Raw genomic sequence first — 13,250 nt, 5'->3', positions numbered from 1 at the left:
CAACAGCTCAGAGATCTTGTCAACTGAGATTTACATTAAAAATCTAGACAAAGACCTCTGGCTCTTGACATAGACCACAAAACAATTCAGAGGCCTGGACACAAACAGAATGAGGGTGCTGGAGGGACCATTTAAAAGACATACTGTTAATGGGAAAGCAAGTAGGAATGCAAGTGAAAAAAATGCTCAAAGACATGAGATGAGCACTGGCCCTGCAAAGTGTTCTGAGACCTTATACCCATACAACTCAGAGAAACAACTCAGACACAAATCTTGTGCCCCAAATTATAATCACTTCAGTGATCACACTCCCTAGGATATTGACCCCAAGGAGCTCAAAAAGGTGACATCCTGCACATAAGTTCCCAAACAACTCAGGAGACTCTCACACCCTGGGACAAAACAGGGTGTCTTGTCCCCAAAAAATAGAATAGTGGGGACTTCCCCAGTGGTCCAGTGGTTAAGTCTCCACACCTCCACTGCGGAGGGCACAGGTTCAGGAACTAGTGGGGGAACTAAGATCCTTATGCCATGCAGCATGACCAAATAAATAAATATAGTACAGCAACCTGTGACTCCAGAAACAGGTCTCTAGATTTCCCTGGTGGCTCAGAGGGTAAACCATCTATCTACAATGCAGGAGACCTGGGTTCGATCCCTGGGTTGGGAAGATCCCCTGGAGAAGGAAATGGCAATCCACTCCAGTACTATTGCCTGGAAAATCCCATGGACAGAGGAGCCTGGTAGGCTACAGTCCATGGGGTCGCAAAGAGTCGGACACGACTGAGCGACTTCACTTTGCTAAACAGCTAATGAGACTTTATACTCAGGAACACCGACATCCAAATATTCATAGACCCCCTACACCCTGGAAGAGAAGTTTCAAAACACTGCAGAGATATAACCCTATGTTACAAAGGCCCCCAAATATCTCAGGTACCCCAAAACACAAGACACAAAGTTCACAACAACATAGGCCTCATACCTTGGATGCAGACCTGGAAACAGTTCAGAGACTTTACAACACAAGTTAAATGAAAAAATAGAAGACTTCATAGAAATAAACCACAAATAGCCTATGAGACTTCATACTCAAGAACTCAGACACTCAAAAAACACAGATGCCTTGGAAAAGGGACACTGGTACAACTCAGTGACCTCACTGTTCAGACATAGACCCTAATATAGACACATCAGTCTCTGGAACTGAGATCACCAAAATGATCAGAAACCTCATGCCTGGAAACAAAACTCAGCTTACTCAAAAATCTGACATCCTATAACTCAGGATGCACATGACCTCAAACAGCTTGCGCATTAAAACCGAGAATCTCAAACCACTCACAGATCTCCAGACATGGGTACCCAGCACCTGACAGACTTTATACACTAGACACAGACTTCTAAAACATTTCCAAGACTGCACATTCTGGGATAGAGACCTGACAAGAGAATAGCGATGTCCTGTTTTGTGACACATTCCCATAAATAATTTTGGAAACTGACCCCAAATAGGGCAGGGACATCATAATCAAGAAAGTAATCCCTACCCTCCTACACTCTTGGTGGGAATGTAAATTGGTGCAGCCACGACAGAAAAATGATATGGCAATTACTTCAAAAACTAAAAATAGAGTTATCAGATGATCCAGCAATCCCACTCCTGGCATATATCTGGAGAAAACTCTAATTAAAAGAGATACATGCAGCCCTAATCTCTGTTTATAGCAGTACTATTTACAATAGCCAAGATATGGAAGACATGGAGGCAACCTAAATATCCATTGACAGATGTATGTATGTGTATATATATATTATTCAGCCATTAAAAAGAATGAAATAATGCCATTTTCAGCAACATAGATGGACCTAGAGATTATCATACTAAGTGAAGTAAGTCAGAAAGAAAGACAAATACCACATGATCTCACTCATATGTGGAATCTAAAATATGACACAAATGAACCTATCTATGAGACTGTCTGTGAGACAGACTCAGAGACCTAGAGATCAGACTTGTGGTTGCCAAGGAGGAGGCGGGTAGAGGAGGGATGAATTGGGAGTTTGGGGTTAGCAGATGCAAACTATTATCTAGAGAGTGGCTAAACAACAAGGTCCTACTGTACAGCACAGGGAACTACATTCAATATCCTATGATAAACCATAACAGAAAAGAGAATGAAAAAGAATATATATCTATATATTACTATATTTAGTAATATCTAGTGATTCACTTTGCTGTACAGCAAAAATTAACACAACATTGTAAATCAACTATACTTTAATAAAGTGAATTATTTTTTTTAAAAGAAAGAGGACTTCTCTGGCAATCCAGTGGTTAAGACTCCATGCTTCCAATGCAGGGGCATGAGTTCCATCCCTGGTCAGGGAACTAAGATCTCACATGCTGTGCAGAGTGGCCAAAAAAAAAAAATTAATTAAATTGAAAAAAAGAAAGAAAGTAATCTCTTAACAGTTGATAAAGACACCACATCCTGGGACTGATAATTCTGAAAGGAAAAGAGATTTCACATTCCAAATGGTTCAAGGATATCACCATATGGAGCTCAGAATCCAAAGAGCTTGGATACCTCCCACCCTGAAACACAAAGACTGGAACAGCTCTGGAAACTGAGACCCTGGACACAGACCCTAAACAGCTCAGAGACCTCACACGTCAGGACACAGATCCTGAAACTCCTTAAAGGTGTAACATCATGGCATGACACACTCACAAAAATACCTCAGAGACCCAGACCCTGCAAACAGAACCCAGAAATAAATAAAAAGCCTTATTCTTGAGAACCTATGGAATAGCACAAGGAACTCTACTCAATGCTCTGTGGTGACCCTAATGGGAAGGAAATCCAGAAAAGGGGGATATATGTATATATATAGCTGATTCACTTTCTTGTACAGCAGAAGCTAACACAACATTGTTAAACAACTATTTGTTGTTTTGTTGATGTTCCTGTTTTAGTCCCTAAGTGATGTCCAACACGTTTGTGACTCCATGGGCTGTAGCCTGCCAGGCTCTCCTGTCCATGGGATTTCTCAGAAAAGAATACTGGAGTGGGTTGCTATTTCCATCTCCAGGGCATCTTCCTGACCCAAGGATTGAACCCTCATTCCTGCACTGGCAGATGGATTCTTTACCATTGAGCCACCAAGGAAACCCATGAGCTAAAAATAAGGCTACTATACTTCAATAATTTTATTTTTTTACAAAAAAGACCTCATTCCTGCACCTGAGACCCACATAAGCATCAAAGACCTCACACATGAAAACGTCTGCCAAATAGCTCAAAGATTTCATGTGGTAAGATTTAGACCCATAAGAGTTATGAGGTCCCACATCTCTGACAGAGACTTCTGCAAAGTTAAGAAACTTTAAACTCTGGACCCACATCCCCCCACAAAGCACAAATCCTCACACACATGCAGAAAATACACTCCCAACAGCTCAGAAAACTGACACTGCAAGAAAAAGAACTATGGACACCTCAACAATCTCATTCTGTGGTACCACACTATTCAAGCATGAAGACCTCACACAGCTGGACACAGAACATGATTCTGAGGCCTTGGACAGTGATTCCCAAGAAACTCAGAGATTTCATAGGCTGGGACAATGATTCGGAAACACTGCAGAGACCTCACACCCTGAGACACAGTGTCCCAAGGAGCTCATTTGTCTTACACTGTGGGCAAAGCAGAAAACAATTCTGAGGCCTCAAGCTTTGGACTGAGTCCACTCTCTCCACCCCTTACTCCTGGCCAACCTCAGAGACCTCGCGAGTTCAGAAAAAATCCAAAGCAGACACCTCACATCCTGTCACATAGAATCCTAATATGTCGGAGACCTTCAGACCTGAACACATACCCCAGACAGCTCTGGCAATTCACACCCTAGGGACGCACAACCCCCTAAGGGCTCAAGCAATTCACTTAGGGGCATCAGTGGCAAGTACCTCAGCGATCTCATCTCCTTGAGATTCAGCTCTCCAAAACAGTTCAGAGGACATGACATAAAACCCCAAACAGTTCAGAGGTCTCACACTCTGGAACCCCAATCCACGGACAAACAGTGATACCACACAGTTACACAGATGACTAAACAGACTCCACCCCTTAGAAATGGAACAGAGGTCAGAGACATCATACCCTTATCAGTGATTGTCCATAGGAAGAGACTCTTCATGCACCTGGAAACATATCCCAAATGGCTCATAATTCCCATCATGAGACACAGAACCTCCCCCCAAAAAAACACACAGATTTCATACTCTGAACATAGATTCCCAAACTGCAGAAAGTTCACATCCTGGGACCCAGACCCTAAAGAGCTCAGAGAACTTGAACCCTTGGACAGAGGCCAGGAAACAAATGGAGATGTCAGGCCATGAACACAGATGCCCATGAGTTCACAGACCCCCTGTGTTGGAACCAGGATCCAAAATATCCCAGAGATTTCACACTATGGGTTACAGGTCCCCCAGAAAGTCCTTGCAGCCTAATCATAGTCACCAGGGAGTCTGAATCCAGAGAGTCTGAATTCACCTAGAGAGTTCAGACATCTCACACCTTGGACACAGAACACAAACAAAACAAAACAAAACAAAAACTGTTCAGAAACCTCCTACCTTGATAACAGATCTCGAACAGATTCACAAACTTCATGGAAACCAAATGGCAAAGACAACTCCAACTTGAGACATAAACCTGATCCTTTTTCTAACAGACCACTTATTAGTCATAGATATCACACCCTTACACAGAAACCACCAAAAGTGTGAGAATACCCTAAGTGACACAGGAGTTTTATGGCATGGAACATACACCAAAAAGAACTCAGATGCCTCATACCCTTCAGACAGCTCATATCCTCAAACAGTTAAAAGACCTCATTTCTTGGATCCTGACTAAAAAATAATTCATAACCATTGTACCACTACCAAACATCCCAAAGAAACTCAAAAGCCTCAAGCGCTGGGGCACAGATATAGAACCACCTCCAAGACATCACACTGTGGAACACACCCAATGTGAAAGTGAAAGTTTTAGTCACTCAGTTTTGTGACCTCATGGACTGTAGCCCACCAGGCTCCTCTGTCCATGTGGATTCTCCAGTTGGGAATACTAGAATGGGTGGCCATTTCCTTCTCCAGGGGATCTTCTCAACCAAGGGATCGTTCCTGGGTCTCTTGTATTGCAGGCAGATTCTTTACTGTCTGAGCCACTAGGAACACACCCAGGGACACTATAATTCAAACAGCTCAGAGACCTCATTTCTTGGAACAGAGCCCTCACCCTCCACCCACATCCCCACCCCAACGCCTCAGAGACCTCACACCGTGGGACAGAATACCTCACACATTTCAAAGACTTCAATTCTTGAGAAAAATACATATATTTTTCAGATCTCTCACAGCCTGGACACACATTCCAAAAGAGCTCAGATACAAAATACCATAAGGCACACAGGATCAACCTTGGAATTGAGATTTTCCAAAAAGAACAGATATATTGTGCTTAAAAATGTACCTCAAATGGTTCAGGAACCTTGTACCATGCAAGACAGATGCCAAAAGAGTTCTGAGAATTTACATTCTGAGATCTGGACACCAAAACAACTGAGAGATCTCACACTCAAATACAGGAACTATGAACAGCTTAGAGTGCTCATTCCTTGGGATTCAGGTCCATAAATGGCTTAGAGACTTCAGTCACTGGAAACTACTTTAATAAATTGATAACATCACACACTGGAACTGATACCACCACCCCTGCAAGGAACAGAGACTTAACACTTGGAAATATACCCCTAAACAACTTAGGGAACTCAGGTCATTGGACACAGAAACCAATGGTTCCAAGACATGTCACCCACTGGACAGAGACACTCACACATAATCCAGAGTTTTCAAATTCTTTGCTGCTGCTGCTGCTGCTAAGTTGCTTCAGTCGTGTCCAACTCTGTGTGACCCCATAGACAGCAGCCTACCAGGCTCCCGGTCCCTGGAATTCTCCAGGCAAGAACACTGGAGTGGGCTGCCATTTCCTTCTCCAATGCATGAAAATGAAAAGTGAAAGTGAAGTCGCTCAGTTGTGTCTGACTCTTCGCGACCCCATGGACTGCAGCCTACCAGGCTCTTCCACCCATGGGATTTTCCAGGCAAGAGTACTGGAGTAGGGTGCCATTGCCTTCTCCAAAATTCTTTGCTACAGGTGCCCAAATAGTTAAATTCTAATTCAAATAAAGTCCCCAAAGATCTGAGTGATCACATATTCTTTAGGAAGAACTTTCAACAGTATAAGGATCTTTCACCCAGAACCACAGTACCCAGCTATAATTTGAAGAGTGTGGGGGGGAATCTCTGGGGATTCTTTTTCTTTCTTGGTTTGCCCCTAATGGTGGCCCCACTCCAGAACCATATGGCAGCACTGTAGGCAGCTAAATATCCAAGAGAAATGACACCATTCTGGCCAGAGGACCAAGAAAACAAGCTCCCAAAGGCTGCAGAATGGGAAGGGAAATTCCACAGAAGAGAGATAGAGAAAGGAATCCCCTAATTTGATGAATAAACTGACACAAGTCTCAGGCTTGCTCCTGAGCTGTACGTGCATAAGGATAGCAAAGCTTTGAATACTACAGTCCACAAAAGGTGAGATAAAACATGTAGTTTGAACCTAAACAAGTGGATTGTCTGGTAAGACAAATAAATCATTATTTTCAGGAACTTAAAAAGACCTAGAGTCTAAACAACACAATCTTTAAAATATCCAAGATATAACCTAAACTTCCTGTATATACAAAGAACCAAGAAAATGCAGCCAATTCTCAGAGACTGGACAACAGATAACAACATGTAAAAATTTAGATGTTAGAATTCTCAAAACCTTTTTAAAAGACACCTGAAATGAATGGTATGCTAGAAGATTTTGGAAGAGAAATAAGTTTTAAAGGGGCTTCCCAAGTGGCACTTGTGGTAAGGTACTCCCCAACCAATGAAGGAGACATAAGAGATGCGTGTTTGATCCCTGGATCAGGAAGCTACCTCGGAGAAGGAAATGGCAACCTACTCCAGTGTTCTTGCCTAGAGAACCCCATGGACAGAGGAGCCTGGCAGGCTACAGTTCACAGGGTCACAAAGAGTCAGACAAGACTAAAGCGACTTAACATGCACGCATGCACCTGTTTTAAAGACTGTAATTTTTTTTAAAATACTCTACAGAGTATGTAAAAACTATAGAGAAATGATAACAAAGAACCATGTGGAAATTTTAGAACCCAAAAATACAACATTAGAATTTTAAAAATTATCTGGATAGTCTCAATAGAAGAATAGGTATGACAGAGGAGTCAGTGAACTTGCAGATAGGTGAATAGAAATTATCCAATTTGAAGAACAAAAAGGAAATATTGTGAGAACTTCAGGAACCTATAGGAAATTATCAAAAGGTCTAATATGCATGTTACTGGAGTCTCAGAAACCAAGGATGATACTGATAAATGTTGAAGAAATAATAGGAAAATCATCTCCGACTTGGGTGAAAGACATAAATTAACAGACTTGAGAAATGCAACGATCTTCAAGCAGCATAAACTCAAAGAAAATAATGTCAAGAAATATCATAATCAAATTGCCAAAAACAAAAGATCTTGAAAGCAATTAGAGAAAAACACACATTACTCATAGGAGGGAAAGGATATAAATTCCACATATTTCTCATCAAAAATATGATGGCCAAAAGACAGTGGAACAACATCTTGATTTTAACAGTCACACAGAGTTCCAATCAGCAAAAATGACATTCAGAACTGAGGACAAAATACATTTTCAGATGACAAAATTGTGAGAATTTGTCAACAGCAGACCTGCTCTACAAGAAATGATCCAGAAAAATGATACCAGAGGGAAACTTGGAACTTCAGGAATGAAGGAAGAGCAACAGAAATGGTAAATACCTGGGTAAACATAGAACACCATTTTTCTCCTCATATATGCTTTAAAATATGAATGACTTTTCTAAACAAAAATGTTATCATTGTCTCTTGATGTTTCAGAGTATACAAATGTAATACAGTTGACAATGTAACAGAAGAACTAGGGTAAAGGAACTACATGTTGCAAAGCTTCCACATTTTACCTGAAGTGCTAAAATATCAACTCTAAGACTGTGAAAGGTTAGGTATATTCATTGTAATCCCTAGAGCAACCACTAAAAATTATTACAAAGCCAAAATCCTCTTTGTTCTTCAGTCACTCAGTCGTGTCCAACTTGTTGTGACTCCATGTACTGCAGCATACCAGGCTTCCCTGTCCTTCATTGTCTCCCGGACTTTGCTCAACCTCATGCCCACTGAGTCAAGGATGCCATCCAACCATCTCATCCTCTGTCATCCCCTTCTCCTCCTGCCCTCAATCTTTCCCAGCATCAGGGTCTTTTCCAATGAGTCAGCTCTTCCCATCAGGTGGCCAAAGTATTGGAGCTTCAGCTTCAGCATCAGTCCTTATGATGGATATCCAGGATTGATTTTCTTTCATATTGACTGGTTTGATCTCCTTGCAGTCCAAGGGATGCTCAAGAGTCTTCTCCAGCACCACAGTTCGAAAGCATCAATTCTTCAGTGCTCAGCTTTATGGTCCAATACTCATATCCATACATGACTATTGGGAAAACCATCTATTTGAGTGTACGGACCTTTGTCAGTCAAGTGATGTCTCTTCTTTTTAATATGCTGTCTAGCTTTCTCATAGCTTTCCTTCCAAGGAGCAAGCGTCTTTTAATTTCAGGGCTGCAGTCAATGTCCACAGTGATTTGGGAGCCCAAGATAATAAAGTCTGTCACTGTTTCCATTTTTTGCTCATCTATTTGCAAGGAAGTGATGGGACCTAATGCTATGATCTTAGTTTTTGTGTTTTTTTTTCTCATTTTTACTTTATTTTACTTTACAATACTGTATTGGTTTTGCCATACATTGACATGAATCCACCACAGGTGTACATGAGTTCATGAACCCCCCTCCCACCTCCCACCCCATATCATCTCTCTGGATCATCCCCATGGATCTTAGTTGTTTTTTTTTTTTTTGAGTGTGGAGTTTTAAGCCAGCTTTTTCAATGTCCTCTTTCACTTTCATCAAGAGGCTCTTTAGTTTCTTTACGCTTTCTGCCATTAAGGTGCTATCATCTGCATATGTGAGGTTATTGATATTTCTCCCAGCAATCTTTAAAAAAAAAAATTTATTTATTTATTTATTTATTTGGCTACACCAGGTCTTAATTGCAGCATGTGAGATCTTCAGTCTTTAGTTGCAGCATGTGGGATCTAGTTCCCTGACCAGGGCTTGAACAGGGGCCCTCTGCATTATGAGTGCAGAGTCTTAGCCACTGGACCACCAGGGAAGTCCCCCTCCCAGCAATCTTGATTCCAGCCTGTGAGTCATCCAGCCCAGCATTTTGAATGATTCACTCTGCATATAAGTTAAATAAGCTAAGTGACAATAAACAGCCTTGACGTACTTCTTTCCCACTTTTGAACCAGTCCGTTGTTGCACATCTGGTTCTAACCATTGCTTCATGTTCTGCATACAGGTTTCTCAGGAAACAGGTAAGGTGGTCTGGTATTCCCATCTCTTTCAGAATTTTCCACAGTTTGTTGTGATCCACATAGTCAAAGGCTTTAGGGTAGTCAATGAAGCAGAAGCAGATGATTTTGGGGGAATTTCCGTGCTTTTTCTAGGATCTAGAGCATGTTGGCAATTTGATCTCTGGTTCCTCTGCCTTTTCTAAATTCAGCTTATACCTCTGGTACTTCTTGGTTTAGGTACTGCTGAAGCCTAGCATGAAGGATTTTGAGCATAATCTTGTTAGCATATGAAATGAGTGCAATTGTACAGTAATTTGAACATTCTTTGGCATTGCCTTTCTTTGGGATTGAAATGAAAACTGACCTTTTCCAGTCCTGTGGCCACTGCTGAGTTTTCCAAATTTGTGGGCATATTGAGTGCAATACTTTAACAGCATCACCTTTTAGGATTTGAAATAGCTCAGCTGGAATTCCATCACCTCCACTAGCTTTGTTCTTTTAAGGTGAAATTTCCGTTTACCTGTGAGGGCAATCTGTGCTTTATAAGGCACAGATTTCCAGAATGAAGCCAGAGTTTTGAGAAGGTTCGGAGGAGTTGGGCATCTAGGGATGGCAGACATGAGAAGCAAGAATACGGAAGCATCATTGGACTTGTAGCCTGTTCCTGCAATGATTGGAGTAAGGCTGCTGTCAACTGTCTACTTTAGAACAGGCTGTGGGAGTGAGCACTTGCTGATTGACTGTTCTGTAGAAACGTGGGGTTGTCTCTGATTGGCTGATAGTCAGGAGGATTTTTCCACTGGCTGACTCTAGTATTGGCCATTAGTCACTCAGGGATAATTGATTGGGTGTATTATTCCACAGTTTGTTTATCCTTTCTCCAATATGCCTGAAGAAGCAGAATTTCTGGATCACAGAAAACGCATATATTTCAACTTTCTTACATGATTCTGAGAGGGTAACAGGCAGGAAGGCTAGAGGCCCCCAAATGGAGGAAACAAACTACAAGTGATAGATTTTTTTTCCCCTTCTCTATACAAAATTAAAAGGAGGTTTCTTTTAAAATTCCATGTTGCCATGATGACACCTGGTTCCACCTGAACTTTTCTCAAACCTTGAGCTAACCAATGAGTTTTTCTTAAGCTATGTTAATGAGCTATGTATTTACCCTAGACTCTCTTTCTTCAAATTGGTTCTGCCTAAGACTCAGAACCCATAATGGCTGAAGAAACCAGTATGTTTTACTCATACAGTTGTTCTCCTACTCAATGTTAATGAGTCTATGTATTTGCTTGAAAATCCACCTTTCTTCAAGATTCATGTCGATCATGAATGGCCTGGGATGACTCACCTTGTGGCAACGTTATCTCAAAATGCATGTTGTGGGTGAGGGGCCTGGTGCCACTCTCTGAGTTGTGAGACATTTCCTTTCTCTAATTAGAAGCCTGCTAGTAGGTATATGGCTTCCCTGGTGGCTCAGAGGTTAAAGCGTCTGCCTGCAATGTGGGAGACCCGGGTTCGATCCCTGGGTCAGGAAGATCCCTGGAGAAGGAAATGGCAACCCACTCCAGTTTCCTTGCCTGGAGAATCCCATAGAAGGAGGAGCCTGGTAGGCTACAGTCCACGGGAGTCACAAAGAGTCGGACACGACTGAGCTACTTCATTTTCAGTAGGTATATAACTTCCTTCTAAAGAATAGCAGAGAGGCACTCATTCTGCCACCTTCTGATGTCTATGTCAGAAACTTTCTCTATCTCTTTTATACTTTAATAAAACTTTATTATGCAAAAGCTCTGAGATCAAGCCTTGTCACTGGCTATGGATTGAATTCCTCTTCTCCACAGGCCAACATTTCTGGCATCTTTCATGGCTCAGCAGCAACCTATCAGTTCCAAATAGTTTTCTGACATGCTTCAATCATTTTACATTCCCACCAGCAGTGCACAAAGAATTACCTTGAATTTTTTTCTTTTCTCTCTTTTTTAACAATCTGATATTATGTTATGCTCCTTATTGTGGTTTTAATTTGCATTTCCCCTGTGATTTATGAGGTTGAATGCCTTTCACATTTATTGGACATCTTTAATGTCTTCTGTAATTTGCCTGTTCAGATGGTTTGTCCACTTTTTGAAGCTTGGGCCTGTCGCTGATGTGCCAAGTCCACAAATATAGTCCCTGGGGTGAGGCTATTCCTGACTGGCTGATTTTCCAAGCACCTGAACACAGCTGAAGTTATATCTAAATGGTGATTACCTGGTCACAACTTGAGACTTTGCCCACAAAACAGCCTTTTCCTTTCTGCAGTGTGTATTTTTCATTCTCAGTCACCCTTTTTGGTCTTTCCTCCCTCAAACCTGCAGGAGCAACTGTAAGAGATTTTCCAGATCTTTGTTTGGGGAGGTATGATTTTCAGTAGTGTTGCCATTTTAGCAATTTAAGAAGCAAATATTGGAATTTCCCTGGTGGTCCAGTGGTTAAGACTCCATGCTTCCAATGCAGGGAGCACAAGTTTGATCCCACATGCTGAGGGACACAAGGAAAAAGACAAAGAACCAGTTACTGAGGCAGAAAAATGGTTCCAAATGTGCAGTTTTTGCCAGCTTCCCAGGTGGCACTAGTGGTAAAGAATCTGGCTGCTAATGCAGGAGACACAAGAGATGTGAGTTTGATCCATGGGTGGGAAGATCCCCTGGAGTTGGAAATGGCAACCCATTCCAGTATTCTTGCTGAGAGACATGCACGTCCAGTGTTGGTACGTCAATAAGGGGAAAAAAGCTAAATACAAGATTTGGGGAATCCTGACAAAGGCAATGCAGGGACATAGCACAAAATAAATACAGGACAGGCCCTGTATATATAAGATGCCTGGGAACCCTGCTCCCTACCGTTGGACCAGACCCCCCACCACACACATATACACCTATATACACACAATGGGATTCATCGGATTTACACTGCACAGTAGTATAAAGACCAACGAAATTGTTAGGGAAAGCACACTGACTGAAACTGCCCACCCTGGCCAGGCACCATAGTAACCATTTGCATGAGTTGTTTTATGATTGGAGATCCTGGTAAGGAACACAGAACTAATAAGCCACCACCAACTGGAAAAGTTTGGGAAAGGTCAAAAGGAGACACCACATGTTCAGCCACCTCCCAGAGTCTTTCTAACTGGCATCTATCTTGGCTGAACGAGGTGTGCACCACCAGGAAGGACTCTGAATCAGAACGATTGGCTAAAGACAACCCAAATACAAATCCCATAACCATAAAAACCAAGACTTCCAGCCACGTTGCAGAGCAGTTCTCCTGGGTTTCCCTACCCTACTGCTCTCTGCCCATTAGAAGGTCAAATGTAGCTCCCCCGTTCTTCTCACCCACCATGGAGCAATGGACCTCGGGCAGGTCCTGGAGGCTTTCTCTGCCTGGCTTGCTAGGTGATGCCTCAGGGACCTGCATGTCCACTGACCTCACCATTGCACAGTCAGCTATAAAGTTCAAGAATGATTGGTGAATATTTTCTCAGCTTAAAGTCCTAATAGTAATATTGGCAGCTGGATCCTCATTTTAAATTTGAGCTACATTTTAATTAATAAGAATGTGCTTTAAAAATCCACAAAATTTCATACCTTGAATTAATGAGGGAGAGCCAG

General features: G+C 42.0%; 1 non-coding gene across 1 annotated transcript; it reads right to left on the bottom strand.

The window, feature by feature from the left end:
• Positions 1-9,337: 9,337 nt before the first annotated feature.
• Positions 9,338-9,410, bottom strand: TRNAM-CAU (transfer RNA methionine (anticodon CAU)). The gene has a single exon. It is a non-coding gene; the product is annotated as a tRNA-Met (tRNA).
• Positions 9,411-13,250: the final 3,840 nt, after the last annotated feature.

This window comes from Ovis aries, chromosome X, assembly GCF_016772045.2.
Source record: "Ovis aries strain OAR_USU_Benz2616 breed Rambouillet chromosome X, ARS-UI_Ramb_v3.0, whole genome shotgun sequence".
NCBI classification, from domain to species: Eukaryota; Metazoa; Chordata; class Mammalia; order Artiodactyla; family Bovidae; genus Ovis; species Ovis aries.
Note: the sequence above shows the minus strand (reverse complement) of the source record. Positions and strands in the feature narration are given on the sequence as shown.